Below are 26,627 nucleotides of genomic sequence, written 5' to 3' on the forward strand. Positions count from 1 at the left end.
GCCATATCTAGGTTAGACTTTTCACCAGGCTGATACAATATGGGGAACTACAGAGGAAGAAGCTTTAGATGGGCTGAGGAATTTTTTCCTAGAGGACGAGGATATGGATTGCAGTGTGATAATTGAGGAGGAGGAGGAAGAAGGCTTCACCATTAAGATTGTGGATAAAGGAGTCGTTCTTAGGAATTGGATTGCAACACCATCCCGGCCCCGCCGAGTCCCTAGGTAGCTTGGAATTTAGCCTAATTTATTTCTATAGCCATGCTAGGCATTTCAGATGTTTTCAGTGATTTTGTTTAAAAGACGCATTTTGTTTCAAAATAATTGCTCGACTCATCGAGTCGTACTTGTTTGGATATTTTCAAAATTTAATTAATGCATTGTTATTTATTATTCATTGTTATCTTTCACGTTTTTCTTTCTACAACATTATTATTACTTTTCCTGATGAACCGATGAATGTGACATTTAATGAAATAGTGCAACATAAGGATAGTGACTCAAAAGAACAGGATGAAATACCTGAGGAAATTGTCATGGAGGTTGAAAGCTTTGAGAACAAACCTAAGTCCAACCTGGATGAGATCGAAGCAATAAATTTGGGAGATGCCGAAACCGTTAGAGAGACTCGCATAAGCATTCACTTATCACCGTCAGAGAAAGAAGAGTACATTCGTTTCCTGAAGGAATATGTGGATATCTTTGCATGGTCATATGATGACATGAACTGTCTGAGCACATCCATAGTGGCTCACAAATTGCCTACCAATCCAATGTGTCCGCCAGTGAAGCAGAAACTCAGAAAATTCAAACCAGACATGAGCTTGAAAATCAAGGAGGAGATCACTAAGCAGATCAAAGCCAAAGTCCTCAGGGTAGTTGAGTACCCAACCTGGTTAGCCAATATTGTACCAGTTCTGAAGAAAGATAGGAAAGTCAAGGTGTGTGTTGACTATCGAGATTTAAACAAAGCAAGTCCCAAGGATGATTTTCCACTGCCAAATATACACATCCTGATTGACAATTTCACCAAGCATGAACTCCAATCCTTTGTAGATTGCTTCGCGGGTTATCACCTAATCTGGATGGATGGAGAAGACGCAGAGAAAACAGCTTTCATCACACTGTGGGGGGGGGGGGGGTATACTGTTACAAGATGATGCCATTTGGTCTAAAGAACGCTGGGGCTACTTATATGAGGGCCATGGCGACCATTTTCCATGATATGATACACAATGAAATAGAGGTGTATGTTGACGATGTCATCATCAAGTCCAAGAGGTCCGCCGATCATATATCGAATTTGAGAAAGTTCTTTGACAGTGTTCCCGCAAGAAAGCTGCGGGATTCATTTTCATCCACCGAGGAATCGAGTTGGACCCGTCCAAAGTTAAGGCTATGTAGAAGTTACCACCACTAAAAAGCAAAAAGGACGTGATGAGTTTCCTAGGACGTCTCAACTACATTAGCCGCTTCATAGCACAGTCCACAGTTATATGTGAACCCATCTTCAAAATGTTGAGGAAAGATGCTGAAATAAGTTGGACCGAAGATTGTCAGAAGGCTTTCGACAAAATTAAGGAATACCTGTCTACACTGCTAGTCCTAGTCCCGCCAGAACTTGGGAGACATTTGCTACTCTATCTATCTGTATTAGATGGAGCTTTGGGATGTGTTCTGGGACAACAAGATGAGACAGGAAGAAGGGACCAAGCCATATACTACTTGAGTAAGAAATTTACACCTTACGAAGCACGATACTCTTTGCTGGAATGCATTTGTTGTGCTTTGACCTTGACAGCTCAGAAATTGAGGCATTACTTCTGTGCCTATAACATATACCTCATATCTAAGATGGACACTCTGAAGTACATCTTCCAAAAGCCCATGCCAATAGGGAAGTTAGCCAAGTGGCAGATATTGTTAAGTGAGTTCAATATCGTCTATGTAACTTAGAAGGCGATCAAAGGACAAGCATTGGCAGACCACCTTGCTGAAAATCCTATGGGAGGAGAATACGAACCCTTTAAAATGTATTTTCCCAATGAAAAAGTATTGTTCATAGGAGAAGACATTGTTGAAGCCTACGACGGTTGGAGAATGTTCTTTGACGGAGCTGCAAACTTCAAAGAAGTGGGCATTAGAGCAGTTTTGGTATCAAAAATAGGCCAACATTACCTGGTATCCGCAAAGCTTAGATTTCCATGCACCAACAACATGGAAGAATACGAGGCTTGAATTATGGGGCTTAATTTGACCATCGATATGAATATACAAGAGCTGCTAGTAATTGGTGATTCGGATCTTCTGGTATATCAGGTTCAAGGAGAATGGACTACAAAGAACACCAAAATACTACTGTACTTGCATCATGTGCAGGAATTGATGAAGAGATTCACAAAGATAGAATTCAAACATGTGCCCAGAATTCAAAATGAGTTCGCAGACGCACTGGCCACTTTATCATCAATGATACAACACCCAGACAAGAATTTCATCGATCCCATCACAGTGAAAATCCATAATCAACCGGCTTACTGTGCTCATGCTGAAGAGGAAACAGATGGAAACATTGGTTCTACGACATCAAAGAATATTTGGCAAGAGGAGAATATCCAGAGCAGGTAAACAATACTAAAAAATACACTATGCGGAGACTATCCAATCACTTCTTTTAAAGCGGAGGGACCCTGTATGGAAGAACTCCTGATCTAGGGTTGTTAAGGTGTATTGATGCAAAGGAGGCTTCTAGACTACTCGAGGAGGTACATGTCGGAACTTGTGGACTGCATATGAATGGCTTTGTCTTAGCCAAGAAAATACTCATGGCTGGATACTTTTAGATGACCATAGAGGCGGATTGCATCTGGTACGTACAGAAATGCCACCAATGTCAGGTACATGCGAACATGATAAGGGTACCACCCAACGAGCTCAATGCAACAAGTGCACCTTGGCCTTTTGCTACCTGGGGAATAGATGTCATCGGTCCGATCGAGCCCACTAATTCAAACGGGCACTGGTTCATTTTAGTGGCCATTGATTACTTCACAAAATGGGTAGAGGTTGTATCCAACAAAGCTGTAACCAAGAAAGCCATCGCAAACTTTGTCAAGGATCGTATTGTTTGCCGATTCGGAGTTCCCGAGTCCATTATCACTGATAATACTACCAACAACAGTGACATGATGAAAGCCATGTGTGAAACCTTCAAACTCAAGCACAAAAACTCTACAATATACAGACCTCAAATGAATGGAGCTATGGAAGTTGCCAATAAGAACATCAAGAAGATACTAAGGAAGATGGTAGAAAACAATAAAAAATGGCACGAGAAGTTACTCTTTGCCCTATTGGGGTATCACACTACGGTCTGCACATTAACTAAGGCAACCCCCTATTTACTGGTTTATAGTACCGAAGCTGTCATTCCAGCCGAGGTAAAAATGCCTTCTTTAAGGATCATACAGGAAGCCAAACTCAGTGATGCAGAATGGATAAGGAGTCGCTATGAGCAACTAGCCCTTATAGACGGAAAAATAATGAACGCAGTATGTCATGGTCAGCTTTATCAAAATAGAATGTCCAGAGTTTTCAACAAAAGGATCAAACCACGACAATTCGCACCGGGACAGTTGGTGCTGAAGAAGATCTTCTCGCATCAAGATGAAGCCAAAAGGAAATTCTCTCCCAACTGACAAGGTCCTTACATGGTTCACCAGGTGCTAACAAGAGGAGTAATCATACTCGCAGAAATGGATGAAGAAGTTTGGCCGAAACCAATCAATTCAGACACAGTTAAGAGATACTATGTTTAGATTGTTTACATTCTTGCATATGATGTAATTGAACTACGCTTGACTTGATTCCCATTTAAGAAGGGATACGTAGGCAGCCCTGTGGGTTCGGTCATATCTTAATAAAATTTTCATTTCCCCCAGTACCAGAAACTGGGGCAGAATTTTGAGGAGGATCCTAAAAATTCCGAAGCAAGTCCAGCCAATGCCATCATGTGACAGACATTCAGAAATTGGTTAAGAAACTGGGACAGGATTTTGAGAAGGATTCTCAAAATTCTGGAGAAGGTTCAGCAAGTTTCGTCACACGCAAAGCGGCCGAGTGATCATTTACCAAACTGGGGCAGAATTTTGAGGGAGACCCTCAAAATTCTAATGCAAGGAAGGTGCAACGTCTCTGAAATGTGTTACATTCATTGGTTCATCTAAGATCACTTAATATTTCACTATGTCTTCTTAAAAAAGTAACTCCAATTTTATCAATAAACACATATTTTCGAAAACTCTATTTATGTGATAGCCAGGCGTTACCCACGACAACTCAAACAAGGCCTCCAGAGTGGAGCGAATCAAAGCCAACAGACGAAGGCACAAACCAACATCCCCTTACAAAACTTACAATTTTTCTTTGGACGCAGGAACAGTGAACATAATAGAAGTATTTGCAAACATACATATACCAGAGTCCTAACAATCAGGCCACCAGACGCAAATATATCTCCAACTAAGAAATATTCTACTCGTATTTGCTACTTGTTCACTGCATAAGGCTAAGCACTACCTTCTCTTTGCATGAGACTAAGCCCTGTCTCAAATCTTGCATGAGGCTAAGCCTTGCCTCCACATTTGCATAAGGCTAAGTATTGCCTTCTCTTTGCATGAGACTAAGCCCTGTCTCAAATCTTGCATGAGGCTAAGTGTTGCCTCTACATTTGCATAAGGCTAAGCATTGCCTCCTCTTTGCATGAGACTAAGCCCTGTCTCAAATCTTGCATGAGGCTAAACCCTTCATCCATATTTGTATAAGACTAAGCATTGCCTTTTCTTTGCATGAGACTAAGCCATGTCTCAAATCTTGCATGAGGCTAAGCCCTGCCTCCCTATTTGCATAAGGCTAAGCACTGCCTTATCCTTGCATGAGACTAAGCCCTGTCTCAAATCTTGCATGAGGCTAAGCCCTGCCTCTACATTTGCATAAGGCTAAGCGTTGTATTCTCTTTGCATGAGACTAAGCTCTGTCTCAAATCTTGAATGAGGCTAAGCCCTGCCTCCATATCTGCATAAGGCTAAGCATTGCCTTCTCCTTGCATGAGACTAAGACCTATCTCAAATCTTGCATGAGGCTAAGCGCTACCTCCATATTTGCATAAGGCTAAGCATTGCCTTCTCTCCGCATAAGACTAAGCCCTATCTCAAATCTTTCATGAGGCTAAGCCCTGCCTCCATATTTGCATAAGGCTTAGCAGTACTCTCTCTTTGCATGAGACTAAGCTCTGTCTCAAATCCTGCATGAAGCTAAGCCATGCCTCCATATCTGCATAAGGCTAAGTACTGCCTTCTGTCGCGCCCCCCTTTTTCTCACAAAAATAGGGTTTGTGACATTTGGGAGGACAACTCGTTCTCTTTCGGGAATTGGGTTTGAAGTGAAGAGTTGCCACCTAATGATTAAAGTGAATTAGGACACTAGGAGGGATTTGTTTTGAGAAAAAATAGAGATTGGGTAAGAGCTTGAAATTATCTCAAAGAGAAGGTGTTAGGCACCCCTCAAGATCCACTAGTGTGGTTCCCGGCCAAGCTATTATTGTGACTTAAGTGCAAATAATGCATAGGCAAATAAAGGCTTCAAATAAGAGGGGATTTTCACGTAATGGTTACAAATAAACAAAAGTAAGAAAAAGGAACCAAAAGAGTTGATTTTCTTAAAAGAAATGGTTTAAAAAAGATTTAAAAGAAACAAAGAAAACAAAAGGAAGGGGGGCCCTAGGTTTATTAATAATATGGATCACCCCATACAATATCCGGTAATCACTCCTCAGTGAGGGGCTACACGTGATGTTATCGCGTGGTCATCATATCCATGCCTACCCTTTCCCACCCCGTTAAGGTATTAAAGCATGGAATGGTCTCGTTTACTTATTGCATGCTATTACCTGCCCCAATCCTATCAGCCCCGGAGGCACTTGGGACTACTAATCCTAGAGGGAGGAGGTATTGGGCTTATTTGTGATTTCAAAAGGTAAAATACTAAGGCGACAAACAAAACACAAATAACAAATTTTAGGGAAGCATATAAACAAATAAAAGGGTTCAAATAGACCTCCTTTAAACCAAAGAAAGCACATAACATAGCATGACTTGCATGTACTGTTTAGGGTCTGATTAAAACTTCAACGATGGAGGCAGATTGATTTATTACATAGTTTAAATAAGAAGCCCGAATCAGGTCTGTCTGCTGGTTGTAGTTAATAAAATCTGATTCAGTTTATAAACTGTCCTATGGCTTACCTAAGTGTTAGATGAAAACCTATAGGCATGATATCTACTGATTTCAGAAAAGATGAAGTATATTGATTTTAGAAAAGGTTGTAAGTTATTCAGGAAAGACGAGTTTTGATAAAAGATCATAAATTCTGCAGACATTAGACATTGTCATTATTGGTTTTAGACTTATAAGCGAGTGAAATGTTTCAGACTTGGTTGATAGTTCCTATAGGCATGCTTTCTATGCGTTGCTGATTTTAAAAAAAAAAACTTTTGGACATAATAAGAATGCATAAACCCTATAGGCATGACATCTAATTGTAGTTGATTTTCATAACCTATAGACATGTTCTCTACATGCATATGCAGAAGTCACGATATCTACATGAAAGTGTAGGGTCCCTATAGTCATGGTATCTAAATGAGAATGCTGAAGTTCCTACAGACGTGGTAACTAAATGAGAATGCAGAAAATCTTATAGACATGGCGACTAAATGAGAATGCAGAAATCTTATAGACATGGTAGCTATATGAAAAATGCAGAAATCTTATAGGCATGGTAGCTATATGAAAAACTGCAGGAATCTTATAGGCAAGTTATCTACCCTTTTTTACATGTATGGTTACCTTCCCTTTTCACTAACCACCCCCAAAAGTTATTACAAGTTATTACAGTCCAAATAAAATAAGAAAAATACATCAAAAATTGAAAATTACAACCAATGAGAGCCTGATTCAGACTTACTGTCTGAAGTATAAAGTAAACTGACTCCAAAGATCATGCTTCAAAGCCTTTCTACCATTTGGGTGTGTCAGAGTTCCCTAAGAGTTTCATAAGAACTCCGGGCAGTGCTTACACCCAAATGTATCACCATATTAAGCCAAAGTGCAGTGTGGAAGGGCTATCCCTCAAGTGTCCAAGTTCAGATGGAACTCAAGGTCCCAAGGCAAGGCTCACAAGAGGGAGGCAAAACTTAGGAACTAAGAGAGAGTGTAAGTGCAGAATTCTGAAAGGGGAAAAGGGAAAGGGAAACAACACACATAGGGATATAGGGAGTGGGGAGTTGCAAGAGGTAAAAAGCAGGCTAGTGGGAATAACCCAACAATGGGAGATGTTGGCACACCCATAAGCCTACTGGAACACATTGTTTAGAGGTTAGGATCCCCTAAGGGATCAAGTTCAATCCATAGACAATAACTTGTATATTGCCATGTTTTAAACTGTAACTCAAAGCACATAAAGGGAAATAGGGAATAGGGATTCATAACAGAAACAAGCAAAAGGGAATCAACATGCTAGTTTAAGTATTTAACTCTGCAGAAGTAGTAAAGTAGACATAGATGCAAAAAGCTGTAAGTAAACACATTGTGGGGATGCTGAAATTTGAAATTAAGACATACCAGTTTCAAAGAAACAAGTAGAGAAAAATGCAGTAGTCTGGTAAAACCTCAGTGCAGACAAGAAGAGAGAGTTCTATTATGTGAGTAAGAGTTCAGAAGAGATTATGAATTGTGAAGTATGTAATATGTGTTTGTGAGAAGGGTCATGCCTTTTATAGTGTAAAAACCAAGTAGAAATAACGTAAGAAATAATTGAAGAACTGATTGTCAATCAATTACACAAGACTCTCTTTAGTTAAGGGATTCAGATTCAAATGGGTATAAACCAATTAAGGAAAGAAATTAATCAAACACTTTGTGCAAAGTAGGCAATTAGGGGTCAATACATAAAAGTTATTTAAGGACAGGGTTTTTGAAATACACAGTTTGTGCAAATAAGGTAAGAAGATCAATTAACAACCAGTAAATCAAAAGGGTCTGAGATTTTGTATGAATGAACCGAGTCAAAAGATGGGAAAGGTTTTTAACTTAAGGGAAATTAGCAAACAATGGAAAGGGAATCAATTAGACCCATATTCAGAGGGAAGTAGGAACTAATCATAAATTCAAAAGCTACTTTAAAGGGAAGTCTATCATATATAAGGAGCATACGAACATGTTAAGTATGAAGGAAGACTGTAGTGCCATTGTAAAGTAAATAGAAAATCCAGTATAGAAAAGTTTAGCAAAAGGTCAGAGTCATAGGAAAGTAAGGAATGGGTCTGAAAGAGTTAGGGGTTTTGAAATAAACCCTAAGTTCAATCAAATCACATAATGGATTTCTACTCTGTTCTTTTGCAGATGGCGAGAACACGCACTTCCTCATCTACCGCTCAGCAGCCCGAGCCCCCAGCAGTGGCTCCCACTAGGGGAAGAGGGCGAGGGCAAGGCCATGCTAGAGGCCGAGGTAGGGGCAGAGCTCAGCCCCGAGCAGCAGCACCAGTGGCGGAGCCTCGGTTGATTTTGAGGAGGAGGTTCCGGCCACAACAGTTTCGGCGGGCCCAACTCAGGTCCCAGAGGGGTTCATTGCCACCCCAGTTCTTCAGGACGCTCTGGTCAGATTGGTGAGCCTCATGGAGAGTGTCACCCGAGCAGGTTTGCTTCATGTAGCACCAGCCACTTCTCAGGCTGGAGGAGGGGCTCAGACTTCTGCTACGCGCACTCCGGAGCAGGTAGCTCCTCAGATTCAAACTCCAGCGATTTAGCCTGTTGGAGCAGTTCAGCCGGGTGTAATAGCTCAGACCGGTGATGGAGCGGCTATGTCTATCGATGCTTTGTGGAGGCTGGATAGGTTCACCAAGCTCTTCACTACTACTTTCATCGGTGCTTCTTCTGAGGATCCCCAGGATTTTCTATACAGTTGCCATAAGGTTCTCAGGAACATGGGTATTGTTGAGACCAATGGGGTCGATTTTGCTACATTTCGCTTGTCTGGATCTGCCAAGACTTGGTGGAGGGATTATTGCTTAGCTAGATCAGCCGGTTCGCCAGCTTGACTTGGGAGAAGTTTTCAGTGTTATTTCTGGAGAATTTTCTCCCCGTTACTCAGAGAGAGGCCTATCAGAGGCAGTTTGAGCGCCTCCAATAGGGTTCCATGACGATCACCCAGTATGAGACCAGGTTCATTGATCTAGCTCGTCATGCTCTTGTCATACTTCCCACCGAGAGAGAGAGGGTGAGGAGGTTTATTGATGGTCCTATTCAGCCGATTCGTCTTCAGATAGCCAAGGAAGCCGGGAGTGAGATCACTTTTCAGGAGGCGGCCAATGTGTCCCGCAGAGTTGAGATAGTTCTGTCGCAAGGAGGTGGTCATGGGTCGAATAAGAGGCCCTGTCATTCAGGCAGATTCAGAGGTACCTCGTCTGGAGGTAGAGATTCATATGGTAGAGGCCACCCTCCTAGGCCCTTTCAGTCAGCTCTTCAGGTTTATCACGGTGCCTCAGGTAGCCGTGGTCCTCCGATGTAGTATTCTGATCAGCAGTCCTTCAGTGCACCACCAGCACCTATTAGTGCACCACCGCTTCAGAGTTTCCAAGGTCGTCAGCCCCAGCAACCGAGGGCTTATTTTACTTGTGGCGACACAGGGAACATTGCTAGGTATTGCCCTCGAGCTTCGAGCAGTTCTCCGCATCAGGGTTCTCGTGCTATAGTTCAAGCCCCAGGTGTTCTACAGGCCACCCAGCCAGCTAGGGGTGGGGGTAGAGGTGCTAGAGGTGGAGGTAGAGGTCCTAGAGGTGGAGCTCAGGCCACCAGAGGTGGAGGCCAGCCAGCAGCAGGCTATCCCAGAGAGGTAGTTTAGGGTGGTGGGGCCCAGCCCCAATGTTACGCCCTTCCAGCTAGGCCTGAGGTTGAGGTTTCAGATGCAGTCATTACAGGTACCATTATGGTTTGTGATAGAGATGCATCAGTGCTATTTGATAGTCTACGTATTCGTATGTGTCATCTTATTTTGCACCGTACCTGGTCATGCCTAGTAATTCATTGAGTATTCCTATTTATGTGTCTATACCAGTAGGTAATTCTATTGTGGTCGATCGAGTTCATTGTTCTTGTATTGTGGTGATTGGGGGTCTTGAGACTCGTGTTGATTTGTTGCTTTTAGACATGGTCGACTTCGATGTTATATTGGAGATGGACTGGTTATCACCTTACCACGCTATCTTGGACTATCATGCCAAGACTATGACCTTAGCTTTACCGGGTATGCCTCATTTAGAGTGGAGAGGGGATCTTGGTCAATCTACCCGCAGTGTTATCTCGTGTGTGAAGGCTCAGCGTATGGTCGAGAAAGGTTGTTTGGCCTATTTGGCGTATGTTCGCAATTCTAGTGTTATGGTTCCCTCTATTGATTCTGTGCTTGTTTTTCGCGAGTTTCCTGAGGTATTCCTTTCAGACCTGCCGGGGATGCCACCCGACAAGGACATTGACTTCTGCATTGATTTGGCTCCGGGCACTCATCCCATTTCTATTCCAACGTATCGCATGACCCCGCCTGAGTTGAAAGAGTTAAAAGAGCAGCTGCAAGACTTGCTTGAGAAGGGTTTCATTAGACCCAGCATTTCGCCTTGGGGTGCACCGGTGTTGTTTGTAAAGAAAAAGGATGGGTCGATGAGAATGTGCATTGATTACCGACAATTGAACAAGGTTATGATCAAGAATAAGTATCCAGTGCCGAGGATTGATGATTTGTTCGATCAGCTTCAGGGTGCCAAGGTATTTTCAAAGAATGACTTGAGATCTGGCTACCATCAATTAAGTATTAGGGCATCCGATGTCCCTAAGACAGCATTCCGCACTTGGTACGGGCATTATGAGTTCTTGGTTGTCATTTGGGTTGACAAATGCCCCAGCAGCTTTCATGGATTTGATGAACCGGGTGTTCTGGCCTTATTTGGACTCATTCGTGATAGTCTTCATTAATGATATTCTGATATATTCCCGTAGCCGGGAGGAGCACGAGCAGCATCTCAGAGTGATTCTTCAGACTCTAAAGGATAGTCAGTTATATGCTAAGTTCTCAAAGTGTGAGTTCTGGTTGAGTTCAGTTGCATTCCTGGGTCATGTTGTGTCAGCAGAGGGTATTCAGGTTGATCCGAAGAAGATTGAGGCATTCAAGAACTGGCCCAGACCAGCATCAGCTACAGGGATTCGGAGTTTCTAGGGATTGACAGGCTACTACCGTCGGTTCGTGGAGGGGTTCTCATCTATCGCAGTCTCGATGACCAGGTTGACCCAGAAGGGTGCCCAGTTCAGATGGTCGGATGAGTGTGAGGAAAGCTTTCAGAAACTCAAAACAGCTCTGACTACGGCACTGGTATTAGTATTGCCCACAAGTTCAGGGCCTTACACAGTCTATTGTGATGCTTCCCGTATTGGGCTTGGTGCAGTGTTGATTTAGGATGGCAAGGTCATTGCCTATGCTTCGAGGCAGTTGAAGATTCATGAGAAGAACTATCCAGTGCATGATTTAGAGTTGGCAGCCATTGTTCACACATTGAAGATTTGGAGGCATTATCTGTATGGCGTGGAATATGAGGTGTTCACTGACCACAAATGTCTTCAGTATTTGTTCAAGCAAAAGGAGTTGAATTTGAGGCAGAGAAGGTGGTTGGAGTTGTTGAAAGATTATGACATCACTATCTTATATCATCCGGGAAAGGCCAATGTGGTGGCCAATGCTTTGAGTAGGAAGTCAGCCAGTATGGACAGTCTTGCTTATATTTCAGTCGGTGAGAGGCCGCTTGCTTTGGATGTTCAGGCTTTGGCTAATCGATTTGTGAGGTTGGATATTTCTGAGCCTAGTCGAGTATTAGCTTGCACGGTCGCTCGTTCTTCGTTATTGGAGCGTGTCCGTGACCGGCAGTTTGATGATCCCCATTTGTGTGTCCTTAGAGACACGGTGCAGCGTGGAGGTGCTAAGCAGGTCACTTTAGATGCTGATGGAGTTTTGAGATTGCAGGGTCGAGTTTGTGTGCCTAATGTGGATAGGCTTCGAGAGTTGATTTTAGAGGAGGCCCATAGTTCCCGGTACTCTATTTATCCGGGCACCGCAAAGATGTATCAGGATTTGCAACAGCATTATTGGTGGTGTAGAATGAAGAAGGATATTGTGGCATATTTGGCACGGTGTTTGAATTGTCATCAAGTTAAGTACGAGCATCAGAGGCCTGGTGGTTTACTATGGATTTCGTTGTTGGGCTTTCGCTGACTCGGAAGAAGTTCGACAGAGTTTGGGTCATTGTTGATAAGCTGACCAAGTCAGCGCATTTCATTCCTGTGGCAGTCTCCTATTCGTCCGAGAGGTTAGCGGAGATTTATATCCGGAAGATTGTTCGTCTTCATGGTGTGCCGGTCTCTATCATTTCGGACCGAGGTACGCAGTTCACCTCGTGTTTCTGGAGAGCAGTTCAGCGAGAGTTAGGCACCCAGGTTGAGTTGAGTACATCATTTCATCCTCAGATGGATGGGCAGTCCGAGCGGACTATTCAGATATTGGAGGATATTCCTGGGCTTGTGTTATTGATTTTGGAGGTTCGTGGGATCGGTTTTTGCCTTTAGCAGAGTTTGCCTACAACAACAGCTACCAGTCGAGTATCCAGATGGCTCCTTATGAGGCTTTATATGGTAGGCGGTGTCGATCTACGGTTGGATAGTTTGAGCCGGGAGAGGCTCGGTTGTTGGGTACGGATCTGGTTCAGGAGGCCTTGGACAAGGTCAGGATCATTTAGGATAGGCTCCGTACAACTCAGTCCAGGCAAAAAAGCTATGCAGATCGTAAGGTTCGAGATGTGGCTTTTATGGTTGGTGAGCGGGTATTGCTCCGAGTGTCGCCTATGAAGGGCGTGATGAGATTTGGGAAGAAGGTCAAGCTTAGCCCTAGGTTCATTGGTCCGTTTGAGATTCTTGATCGAGTGGGAGAGGTGACTTATATACTTGCATTGCCGCCGAGAGTTTTTCATATGTCCATGCTCTGGAAATATCACGGTGATCCAGCCCACGTGTTAGATTTCAGCACTTTCCAATTGGACAAGGACTTGTCTTATGAGGAGGAGCCGGTAGCTATTCTAGATCGGCAGGTTCGTCAGTTGAGATCCAAGAGTTTCCCTTCTGTATGTGTTCAGTGGAGAGGTCAGCCTCCTAAGGCATCGACCTAGGAGTCCGAGTCCGATATGCGGAGCCGTTATCCTCACCTTTTCCCCAACTCAGGTACTTCCTTATTCTGTCCGTTCGAGGACGAACGGTTGTTTTAGAGGTGGAGAATGTGACGACCCAAAGGGTCATCACCTGTGTTCTTATCCATTCTGTGCTTCCAAGGCCTTGAAAACCTCATTTATAGTTGCCTCGATTTGCGTGTGCAGTCCGGGCGCGTAGCCGGAAAACTTAAATATGAAATTCTATGAAAAATGCTAAGTTTTGAGTTTAAAATGAATAAATTTGACTTCGGTCAACATTTTCGGACTCGGACCCGTGATTTGACGGTCCCGGAGGGTCCATAGGAAAATATGGGATATGTAATTTAAGATGTTTCTGTAAAGTTTGGTTAAAATCGGACGTCGTTTGACGTGTTTCGGACTTGAAATCCTAAATTTGAAACTTGATGAAGTTTTTGAAAAAAAACTCTTGATTTTGAGGTTTGATTTGTTGTTACTGATGTTATTTTGGGGATTTAATCGCACGGATAAGTTTGTATAATGTTGTTGAGTTAGTGTATGTGGTTGGTTAGGAGCCCCGAAGGCTCGGGAGTGTTTCGGAGTGGTTTTAGACTTATGAAAGTTGTAGGTTTCCAGTTCTGGTATGGTCTTCTTCGCGTTCGCGGGAGAACCCTTGCGAACGCGATGAGTAAACTTGCTGAAGGAAAAATCCTTCTACGTGAACGCGTAGCCCAGTACGCAAACGAGAGGCAATGGGGGTTTATACCTTCGCGAACGCGGACCTGGCCACGCAAACGCAAAGGCCAAGTGGCCTGGGCAGGGAGTGGGGTAATTACACTACGCGAACGCAACCCATTGGACGCGAATGTGAGGGCTCGGGGGGATCCTTCTCCGCGAACGCGAAGACTTAACCAGCCTGACCCTTCGCTTTGGGTAGAAATTAGGGAATTGGGTAGAAATTAGGGAATTGGGTAGAGTTAGGGCTTTTCGATTTTTCTTGATTTAGACCTCGTTTTGGGGTCGAATTTGAAAACAAATTATATATTCGGGCTCGTGGGTGAATGGGTGATTTGATTTTGGTCTGAACCTCGTGTTTTGACGAAGCGGACCCGGGGTCAATTTTTGGGATTTTGGGAAGAATGCTTGGAAGCTATAATTATGCATTGGGTTCGCATCGTTTAGCATTTATTGATGTATTGAAGTCATTATTGTATAGATACAATCGATTTGGAGCCGAATTCGAGAGGAAAATCGATAATTGAGGATTGATTTGACCGTGGAAGTTTGAGGTAAGTGTTTGGTCTAACCTTAGCTTGAGGGATTAGGAGTTGAGTTTTATTTGCTACGTGCTAATTGTCGAGTACGACGTATAGGCATGGTGACGAGTATCTATACGTTGATGTCGAGCATGACCGTGAGTCTTAAATTTTAATGTTGTTTTGCTCTTAGATGGCACTTCGGATGCTTTAATTAATGATCTCCTATATCGAGTAAAGATTGATTTTATCCTCGTAGATTTTAGTTATGATTGAGTATTGTCATTAATTGAGCAGAGTACAAAATGAGTTAGGATTTGGTTATAGCTGACTCTCCCTTGTCGGGATGACTATTTCGATATTGTTGTTCCCTTGCCAGAAAATTATTATATTGCTTTTGTTCCCTTGCTGGAAGTTATTATATTATTTATGTTCCCTTGCCGGGATTTTTTGTGATTGTGTGATGAAATGGGAGCGAGTGGTACGCCTACCACAAGATATAATAAAATAGGAGTAGGTGGTACGCCTACCACGAGATATAATGAAATGGGAACGGGTGGCACGCCTACCACAAGATATAATAAAATGGGAGTGGGTGGTACGCCTACCACGAGATATAATAAAATGGGAGCGGGTGGTACGCCTACCACAAGATATAATGAAATGGGAGTGGGTGGTATGTCTACCACGAGATATAATGAAATGGGAGCGGGTGGTACACCTACCACAAGCTATAATAAAATGGGAGCGGGTGGTACGCCTACCACGAGATATGATGAAATGGGAGCTGGTGGTACGCCTACCACAAGATATACTGAAATGGGAGCGGGTGGTACGCCTACCACAAGATATACTTAAATGGGAGCGGGTGGTACGCCTACCACAAGATATGAGAAATGGGATCGGGTTGCATGCCTACAACAAGATGAAACTGAAAGTGAAAGTTGCCTTATTTCTCTTTATCCGTGTTAGAAGTTAAATTGTAGTTTCTTTACTATTCTTTGATATTCTGTTTTATTTGCTACCCTGGAGCATGTTTTCCCTTTCCCAGCTTTGATTGCTTATTACCTGTTTACTTTTTCCGCCATATAATATATAACTGCACAGGTTTATCTGGAGTCTGGTCCTAGCCTCGTCACTACCTCGCCAGGGTTAGGCCAGACACTTACCAGCACATGGGGTCGGTTGTGCTGATACTACACTCTGTGCTCTTTTGCACAGATCCAGGTCTTGGACAGCAACAGTAGCACGGGAGCCAGCCTTCAGTCCAGTAAGACACCAAGATAGCCTTGCAGGCGTCCGCAGGCTCGGCGTCTCCTCTATCTTTTATTTCAGTCTGTTATCTCATGTTTCCGAGACAAACAACTTATATTTTTCTTTCAAACGGTTGTATTTAGTACTCTTAGAAGTTCGTGAGTAATGTGACACCAGTTCTTGGGTAGAGGCATATGTTGATTTCCGCATTTTTGTTCAGTTTCTTTAATTTAAGTCTTTCGCATATTTATTTAATTCCGTTGTTTTCATGATATTACTGATAATTGTTAAAAGAAGTAATTTGTTAATGAAGTAAGCAGTTAAGGATTGGCTTGACTAGCTCACATCAGTAGGCGCCATCACGATTCCCAAGGGTGGAAAATCCAGGTCGTGACATAAGAAAATATTTTTCTATGATTATATTTGAATTAAGTTCAGTTAGTTTAAATTTGAAAGCATAACATAATTTTTTGAAAATATAGTCCAATTAAGAAAATAGAATGATAAAAATTATTTGAATTTGAGATGAGAAAGTTTTTAAATTTTTATCTATATTATATTAGAATGAGTGTGGTAAAAATAGATACTAAATTCAAACAGGCTAATAAAAATTCACATGACAATGTAATAATATTAGGTATTGAATAATATAAAATCAAAAATAAAGAATAAATAGAGAAAAAATAAAAATTCAGATTTTTTTATCATAGGATAAAGGTTAACACTTATTTAAATTTGAGATGAGAAAGTTTTTTATATTATACTAAGAAAAGTCATAATATAAGTCCACATAACTCAAGTCTAATAGTTAAAATCAAAAACTAAAACAATTGAACAATTAAAATAAATTAGAGATAATGTAAGGACATTTATAAATCATAAGTTTAGAAAATAAAATAAAATAAATATACGATACTTAAAAATATTATTAAATTTTAAATAATTTAAACTTTTCGAGCAATGTTTTTAAAACAAAATAAATATTTATTTCATAATTAAAAATATTATATATTTATCTTATATTATTAAAGAAAAGTAGTTGATAATAATATTAAATAAATTTACAAGTTAACAAAAAGCCACATGAAATGTAATAAGACTATATATATTAGATTAAAAAAATAGCAAAATTATGTTAAATTATTAGAAATTTACTATTAGAAATTAAGAGAATAGACTATTTGAATTTGATATTAGAAAGTTCTTAAAACTATGATGTGAATGCTCAAATTCTGGATAATACCACGAAATTAAAGTCTTAATTATGAAAAATAAAATAATAATAAAAAATAAAATTTTTAAATTACAAAATAAATTTCTAATATAGGTAATTTTGCAAAAATTAAATTTGTATCTTAAAACTAAAAAATAAAGAAAATTTTAAGTAAAGAAATAAAATGACAGTGAAAATATTATTACAACATTTAGATACTATATGTTCAAACAATTAAGAAAATATTTTTCTATGATTAATATCTGAATCGAGTGCAGTTCGTTTGAGTTTGAATGCATAGCATAAATTTTTAAAAATGCGGTCCATTTTAGAAATTAGAATGATAAGAATTATTTGAATTTGAGATGAGATTATTTTTTTGTTTTTTAAAATATTATGTAAAGAACTAAAATGACAATAAAAATATTACTACAATATTTAGAAATAATGTGTTCAAACAATTAAAAAAATTCTATGATTAAATAAAATTTTAAAAATACAAATAAATTTCTAATATTGGTAATCTTACTAATGAAAATTAAAAATTAAATTGTATCTTATAGCTAAAAAAGAAAGAAAATTTAACTACATCTAATACAAAATTAATTATAAGAGAACTCAATACATTTGGAACATGATAATCAAATAACTTATGTATTAATATTTTAGACTAATTAAAAGTTACAATTTAAAACAAAATATGATATTATTTTGTCTCCAGGTAAAATATTAATATAAAAACTAATTAACATTTGTAGTAGGGAAAAGAATGTACATAAAAAAATAGAGGTAGTGTGAGGATACTTATACTTTAAATTAATTTAAAAATAGATAAAATAAAATAATTAAATTATATTTAAAAATATTATTGATAAATTTAAATGATTAAAATATTATGAATAAATATTAAATAATACAATAACTATAGGAAAAGAACAAAAAAAAAGAATTTATGTAAAAGTGATGTGATGAAGAAGATATATTTGACTTCCAGATAAAAATAAAGTGATAATAAGAATTTTGTTAAGATAATATGATCTAATGTGCTCGAACAAGATAGATCACAATATAGCATGTTTACAACAATAACAACAACAACAACTCAATATAATCCCCACTTAGTGGGATTGGGAGGGTAGTGTGTACACAGACCTTACCCCTACCCTGGGGTAGAGAGGCTGTTTCCAAATAGACACCTGACATCCTTCCCTCCAAGAACTTCCCACCTTGCTCTTGGGGAGACTCGAACTCACAACCTCTTGGTTGGAAGTGGAGGTTGCTTATCATCAGAGCAACCCCTCTTGCTTACAATATAGCATGTTTAGTATTTTTTAATATCGACAACGGAACGAAATACAAGTACCAAAATCAAGGGGTTAGGTTGTTACAAATATATATTAAAAAGATTGGTTGTTCACTACGAGATTTGAACAATAATTTCATATCACGTTTCATAATTAAATTCTCATATTATATAATTTTTATCTGAGATGTTTATATTTTAAGGTTATTTGTACAAGATTCAAATAACCTACATCGCAATTTGAAATGATTTGTCCGCGTATCGCGCGGGTACTGATACTAGTTATATTGAAAGGAGAGTAGTGAAGCAAGTGGTTAAGACAAGTGGTAAGCTAAAATGAAGTCACTTGGCAATTTTAAGACAACATTAATAATTATAAATTATAAATAGAACATAATTAATGGAAGTAGTTGAATGAATCCTATACATAATCTAAATAGATCTTAGAAAAATCTATTTTTTTTCTTCAAATCTATCTATATTATATTAAAAGGAGAGTAGTGAAGCATGAGGTTAAGCCAAGTGGCAAGCTAAAAAAAGCCACTTGGCAATTTTAAGACAACATTAAAAATTTAAATTATAAATGGAAACATAATTAATGGAAGTAGTAGTTTAATAAGAATTATTTTTTAATTATGATACAAATCTCTATTAGTAGTATAATTTAGTTAACATTTTTTTGTACAATTATGGTAGGGACGAATTTTAATTAATTGATCGAGCTTTGTAACTGACCTATTTTGGTACAATATACATTACTGTAGGTATCTTTAATTTAAATTTTATGTATAATTCAGTTATGGTAGGTATCCTTTTCTGAGAAAGAATCAATTAACTTTTCATTTTGTATCTTACACATCAATTTTAAGTTGAAATAATAATTCTTTATTTAGTTCAAGCTTTGTATCTAACCTTATTTGGGTGCAATATACATTACTATAGGTATCTTTAATTAAAATTTTGTGTATAATTCAGTTATGGTAGGTATCCTTTTTTGAGAAAAAATCAATTAAGTTTTTATTTTGTATCTTACACATTAATTTTAAGTTGAAATAATAATTTTTTATTTAGTACAAGCTTTGTATCTGACCTTATTTGTGAACAATATACATTACTATAGGTATCTTTAATTAAATTTTGTGTATAATTCAGTTATGGTAGGTATCCTTTTTTAAGAAAGAATTAATTAAATTTTGTTAATTTCGTTTTGTATCTTACACATAAATATTTCTTAAAATAATAGTGAAAATATTGTTGCAACAATTAGAGTTTTTACGATTAATATTTGAACTGAGTATTGCTAGGTTAAGTATGAAAGTATAAGATGATTTATAAAAATGTGGTCCAGTGGATAAAATAGAAGAATAAGATATATTTGAATTTGAGATGAGACTTTTTTTTATTATGATAAGAAAAATCATATTTAAGAATATGAGGAATAGAGTTAAAGTTACTATTGAAATAATTTTTATTTATTATTTGTATTATATTAAAATGAATGTGATAAAAGTGGATAATAAATTCAAGTAAACTAATAAAAAGCACATGACAATATTAATAATATTAAGTATTAAATATATAAAACAAACAGAGAAAAAATCAAATTTCTATCGTAAAGAACAAAGAAGGATAAAACTTATTTAAATTTGATATAAAAAAGTTTTTTTAAGTATGATAAAGTCATGATGTGGATAAGGCCACATAACTGAAGTTTAATAGATTAAAAAAAATTTAAAAAATCAAAATATTAATAAATTAGAGATAATGCGAGGTTATTTATACTAAGAATTAGTTTAAAAAATAAAATAAAGTAAATATATAATGCTTAAAAATATTATTAATAAATTTAAATAATCTAATAATTTTGAGTATTAATTTTAAATAAAATAAATATTTTTTTCAATATTAAAAAATCATACATCGATTTATATAATAATATTAAAGGATATAAATAGATTATGATATTAAATAAAGAGGCATGTTAATGAAAGCCACATAAGAAAATAAAATACTATATATTAGGTAACTTAATAGCAATAATCAAAAATTTAAAAATATTTAATACTAGAAATAGAAGAGAAAGACGATTTGAACTTGAGATTTAGATTAAAATTATGGTAAAAACGCTCAAACTATGGATAGGACTACAAAATTAAAGTTTTACTAGATAAAAAACTAAAAATTAGATAACAAATTAAAACTAAGGAAATATAAAATAAATATTTCATATGGGTAATTTTATGAACGATAATTAAAGTCTAATTTGTATTCTAACTTTAAAACAGAAAGAAAATTTAATTACACGTGATACAAAAAACAATTACAACAACAACAACAACAACACAGTATAATCCCACTTAGTGGGGTCTGGGGAGGGTAGTGTATACGCAGACATTACCCTTACCCTGAGGTAGAGAGGCTGTTTCCAAATAGACCCCCGACATTCTTCCCACCAAAAACTTCTCACCTTGCTCTTGGGGAGACTCGAACTCACAGCCTCTTGGTTGGAAGTGGAGGTTGCTTACCATCAGAGCAACCCCTCAAAAAATAATTATAAGAAAATTCAATAGATTTAAAATATAATAATAAAAAACTTATCTATTAATATTTTAAAGTAATTCAAAGCTATAACTTAAAATAAAATGTGATATTATATATTTTGTTTATTGGTAAAATATTAATGTAAAAAAACTAATTAAAAATTCATAGTAGGAAGAGGATGTATAAAGAGGAAAATAGAGATAGTGTGAGAATATTTATACTTGGAATTAATTAAGTATAAGTATATTAAATAATTAAATAATACTCAAATATATTATTGAAAGATTTAAATGAAAAAAGAGTTCCAAGTAAGAGGATAAAAGTACAAAAATAAATTAAATTTTAGGAATAAATTTTTTTGTATTTATATATGTTTATCAAAAGGGTAATAAGCAAGATATCAAGTCAATTGGTAAGCTAATAAAAGATCACATGAATATAACATTATTAAGTAATAGATAATGTAATAACTATAAGCAAAGATTAAAGAGAGAGTTATTTTGGGTGAAAATATAGAAGGATAAAACTTATTCGAATTTGTGGTGAAACATAAAAAGGTAGTAAGAGTTTTGTTAAATAATATGCTCAAACAAGACATATCACAAATGTGATATGTTTGGTATTATTTAATATTAACCACAAAATAAAATACAAGTACTAAATTAAGGAGTTGCATTGTTACAGATATAAAATAAAAATAAAAATAAAAAGAAACATGTTATCCGGAAGTTTTAAATTTTAAGGTAATTCCAAAAACTCAAATTATAATTTGTTATTTGTGTTCGCGCATCGCGCGGGTACTAATACTAGTTATATTAAAAGGAGAGTAGTGAAGCATGTGGTTAAGAAAAGTGGCAAGCTAAAATAAAGTCACTTGGCAATTTTAAGGCAACATTAATAATTATAAATTATAAATGGAACATAATTAATAGAAGTAGTTGAATGAATCCTATACATAATCTAAATAGATCTTAGAAAAATCTATTTTTTTCTTCAAAGTGAGAAAATAAAGCAAGCATTAATTAGAAAAAAAAAATACAAGAAAATAGTATTAAACATAGGTAGAATTGATAGTTAATATAATATAGATTTTATATCATAGTAAAATATTCTATCTTCTACATTATTTCTTTAAGTACAATCTTTCAAAAGCTTTTTCCTTTTGAATAAATGTTCTTCAAAATTTTTAAATTAATACTTTGAGTAAATATAGGTAGGAGAAAAAGGTATGAAATATTCTATTGACATTGTCGTAAAAATTTCTTTTTGAAACATGTGATAGACTAAACGTCCAATGATAACTAAAAGAAAAAATCATTATGGCATAAAGATATATGATCACTAATATGTAAATCTATATAATTAAAGTCACAAAAATCATACCAATTTTACAAGTCTTTTATCACACAAATAAAGAAAAAATTAGGTAAAATTTTGATTTACCTTTAATTTTAAACTTAAATAAATCTAGATCTTGATTTACGGATGTCGATGCACAGGAATAAGGAGATCATAAATAAAGATATTTGGACTATCGATTGACTTTAATGAAGTTCAGCATAATTATCATTTTTTTCAATGGTATTATTTATTCTAATCCATATTTAGAAAATTAATTAATTATCCTCATTATTACCGAAAGATGTTTGAAATAGACGAAGTGTTCTATATTTTTCTATATGAAACTTAAATACCACATCATACTTGGTAATCAGTTGAATCATATGAGTCCACTATTATGTAAACTAGCAAAAGCATTTTAATGTCGGCCAACAAAGAAAATAAGTTATACAAAAGAAGTATTGGTTATAGTCTGGACATCTTTTATTATGGAAAAATATATTTTTGTTCCTTAAAATAGTTTTGAGGCTCCTTTTTATGGTTAAACTTAATTATATCATATTGGAATGGTTAAGATTGTTGGATTGTATTCCTTAAATAGTTTTTCAAAGTAATAATCTTAAATCATATTTTAATCATATATGTAAGCGAGATGATGATAATGATGGATTGGGTGATAAAAATTAAAGAACTTAAACCGAGTGTGTCATATTATTTGCTTAAAGAAGGTTTCATAAGAAGTGAGTTTTTCCATTTAAAGTTGTAGATAATAAAGCGCTAAATATTATTTTACATATTATATCATACAGATTTTAAGACCAAACATGAGTAAATTTTCTTCTAAATGGTTCTTGAATGTGTGTAGAGCGAAAAATTTACCATTAAAATGCATATATTTTTAGAGACTTCCAAAACTTTAAAAATAAGAATTATTCAAATATGTAAGTCAGCCGCTATATTGAAAGCTATTAATCCTAATTTACATGTTTGGCATATTCGTTGCAGTCATATGAGTAATAGAGAAAGATATTGCCATGAAAAGAAGAAAAGTGAAAGTCCCTACCAAAATCTCGATGCCCGTACACGACTAGAAAATAAAATCTCTTTGATTTTAATTATAAAAAAAAGTTGAGGTTAATTGAGTTATGTTGATTGCAATATGGTGCATGGTTAGAACTTAGAAGAATGGTTTGCTTAAATAAAATTACAAAATGATTGATTTTGCAACTAGAAGCGAACATAAATAAATGTGTTATTTTTAAATATAATTGAATTTATAAATGCTTGATTATGCAACTTAATTGAAATAATTAGATTTAATATATTCAAGCAAATAAAATAATTTGCTATAATTAATTTTATTTAATAGTTACCGCGCATCGCGCGTGTTCTGATACTAGTTCAAGGCTAATAATAGAAGAGTATTACATTCACTGTCAAAATTAACTTGAATTGGGATGAAATGTAAAAGCAAGGCAGATAACGATTTATTACTTTAATAAAGAATATGTTAATCCTTAAACTAAGCAAACTAAAATATTGTTTAAAACAAATACTAGAGTGATATTAAATCAAAACGAACTAACATTGTTTCATAAAATAAATAATACTAATTGATACTAATGACTACTGTTCATGTAAAGAACTATGATTACATGATGTTTATTTATTAACTACTACGAATAGGCAAAAATAAAAAATCAAACTACTCGATCATCTTTAACCACAGATCCATTACCGATCAAGTGGTCTATTTTCCCATCAGGGTGCTCAAAGAAGTCTGCCACATCCAAGTGGGTGATGTCAAATTCATTGTCATAGACAAGATTAGCTTCATGGCCTTTATTCTTTAGAGATGCTTGATAAAACTTGTGATGACCCAAAATGTCATCTTTAAATTAAATAATCATCTCGGTGTTTTAAAACCATGAAAAGAGCTATCAATAATTTCTCGACTTGCGCGCGCAGTCCGTATAATTTTCCGGAAGGTTTTTATATGAAAAATGGATAAAATTGTGAACTAGAACTTTAAAACTCAACTGAGTTGACTTCGATCAACATTTTGAGCAAACGAACCCGGATAAAAGTTTTGACCATTCCGGTAGTTTCGTATCGTGATTTGGGACTTGGTCATATGCCCGAAATCGAATTCGGAGGTCCCTAGATCAAATTATCGACATTTAACGGAATCTAGAAATCTAAGGCTAAAGATTTCTTAAGTTTGACCATAGATTTGACTTTTTGATATCGGGGTCGAAATCCAGTTCTGAAAATTTTCATAGCTTCGTTATGTCATTTATGACTTGTGTGCAAAATTTGAAGTCAATCGGATTTGATTTGATAGGTTTTTGCATCGAATATAGAAGTTGGACGTTCCTAGTTTCATTAGGCTTGAATTGGGGTGTGATTCGCGGTTTTAGCGTTATTTGATGTGATTTGAGGTTTCGACTAAGTTTGTATGATGTTTTAGGACTGGTTGATGCATTTTGTCAAGGTTCCGAGGGCCTCGGGTGGATTTCGGAAGGTTAACGGATATAAAAAGGCTGCTGAAATTTTCTGGGCAGTTTCTGCATTTTTCGCACGTGTGAACAGTGACCGCACCTGCGTGACTAGTAACCGTGTACAATAGCATGTACAATATTCATGAACAGTAGCTATGAACAGTACCATGTACAGTATCCGTGAACATTAACGTGTACAGTATCCGCGAACAGTCCCTGTGAAAAGTAAATGCGTGAACAGTAACCACGGAAATTCTGGACAGAATGTTAAGTTCTGAAAATGGGACTTCGTCCCATTTTCCATTTTTACCAAATTGGAGCTCGGGGAGAGGCGATTTTCGGGAGATTTTCGGAGAAAACAGCGGGGTAAGTGTTCTTAACTTAATTTTGGTTAGATTACCCGAATCTATTACTAGTTTTGGCATTAAATCTGTGAATTTAGTTGGAAGAGTTTGAAAACCTTCTCAGATAGATTTGAGGATTTGAGGGCCGAAATATTATTGAAATTTAGTAATTTTGGTATGGTTAGACTCGTGGTTGGATGAGGGTTCATATTCCGTAATTTTCGCCGGGTTCCGAGACGTGGGCCCCACGAGCGAATTTTTAGTGCAATTTCAGATTTTTAGTGAAAAATGTAGAATTTCATATGAAATTAATTCTTATAATTTTTATTGATTGAATCGAATTATTGTGGCTAGATTCGAGGCATTCAAAGGTTTGAGAGGAAAAGGCATTGCGGAGTAGGATTTTTCTCGAATTGAGGTAAGTAACGGTTATAAATCTGGTCCTGAGGGTATGAAACCCCAGACATTGTGTCGGATGACTATTTTGGAGGTGACGCACATGCTAGGTGACGGCCGTGTGGGCGTGCACCGTAGGGATTGTGACTTGGTCCGTCCCGCGAGACTGTGGAATTAATTGGCCTACTGTTTAATACATGTTCCCTTTGTTTTCATAAAAATTAACTGTACTTCATGTTAGAAATCATGTTTAGGCCTTATGTGATCACTGTTGAGACCTGCGTGGTTGTGTACTTGATGAATTGCTGTTTTGTACTCAGTCATAACTTTTCTTGCTTATTATGCCTCTGTTTGTTATTGTTCATTGTTGATATATGATATTACTTATGTTTGGGCCGTTTAAACGATTTCTGAGAGCCCAAGAGACTAGAAAGATTGATGACTGAGTGAGGCCGAGAGCTTAAGTGTGAGGTTATTGATACTATAGCACGTGAGTTGTCAGTGCGGATCCAAATATTATATTATAACATGTGAGTTGTCCGTGCGGATCTAGATATATTATAGCACGTGAGTTGACCGTCCAGTACGTGAGTTGTCCGTGCGGATCCAGATATTATATTATAGCACGTGAGTTATCCGTGCGGATCCAGATATTATTATAGCACGTGAGTTGTCCGTGCATAGGCTTTATTATAGCACGTGAGTTGTCCGTGCGGATCCAGATATTATTATAGCACGTGAGTTGTCCGTGCAGCACGTGAGTTGTCCGTGCGGATCCAGATATTATTATAGCACGTGAGTTGTCCGTGCAACACGTGAGTTGTCCGTGCAGTTTATAGCGCTTGGGCTGAAGGAGCCCCTCTGGCGTCTGCACACCTCCAGTGAGCGCAGTCGACTATATATATATGGATTGGGCTGCACGTCGCAGCGGTTATTATGAGGTACATGTTGAGTGTGAGTGCTGATTGATGAGAGTTGAGTCATGAGGGACTGAGAGGCTTGCTCGAGGGGCTATATATACATACATACGAGTGATGTTTTGCCCGATGTACTTGTTTTGTGAAATTTCTGTCTTCACTCATCTTTATACTGAGCCTCTATTAAAAATGTTAAACAAATATTTTGAACAACTTTCATTGGAACTGAAGTTTTTTTTACGAGATGTTTG

Source organism: Nicotiana tabacum, chromosome 10 (genome assembly GCF_000715075.1).
Source record: "Nicotiana tabacum cultivar K326 chromosome 10, ASM71507v2, whole genome shotgun sequence".
In the NCBI taxonomy this organism is placed as follows: Eukaryota; Viridiplantae; Streptophyta; class Magnoliopsida; order Solanales; family Solanaceae; genus Nicotiana; species Nicotiana tabacum.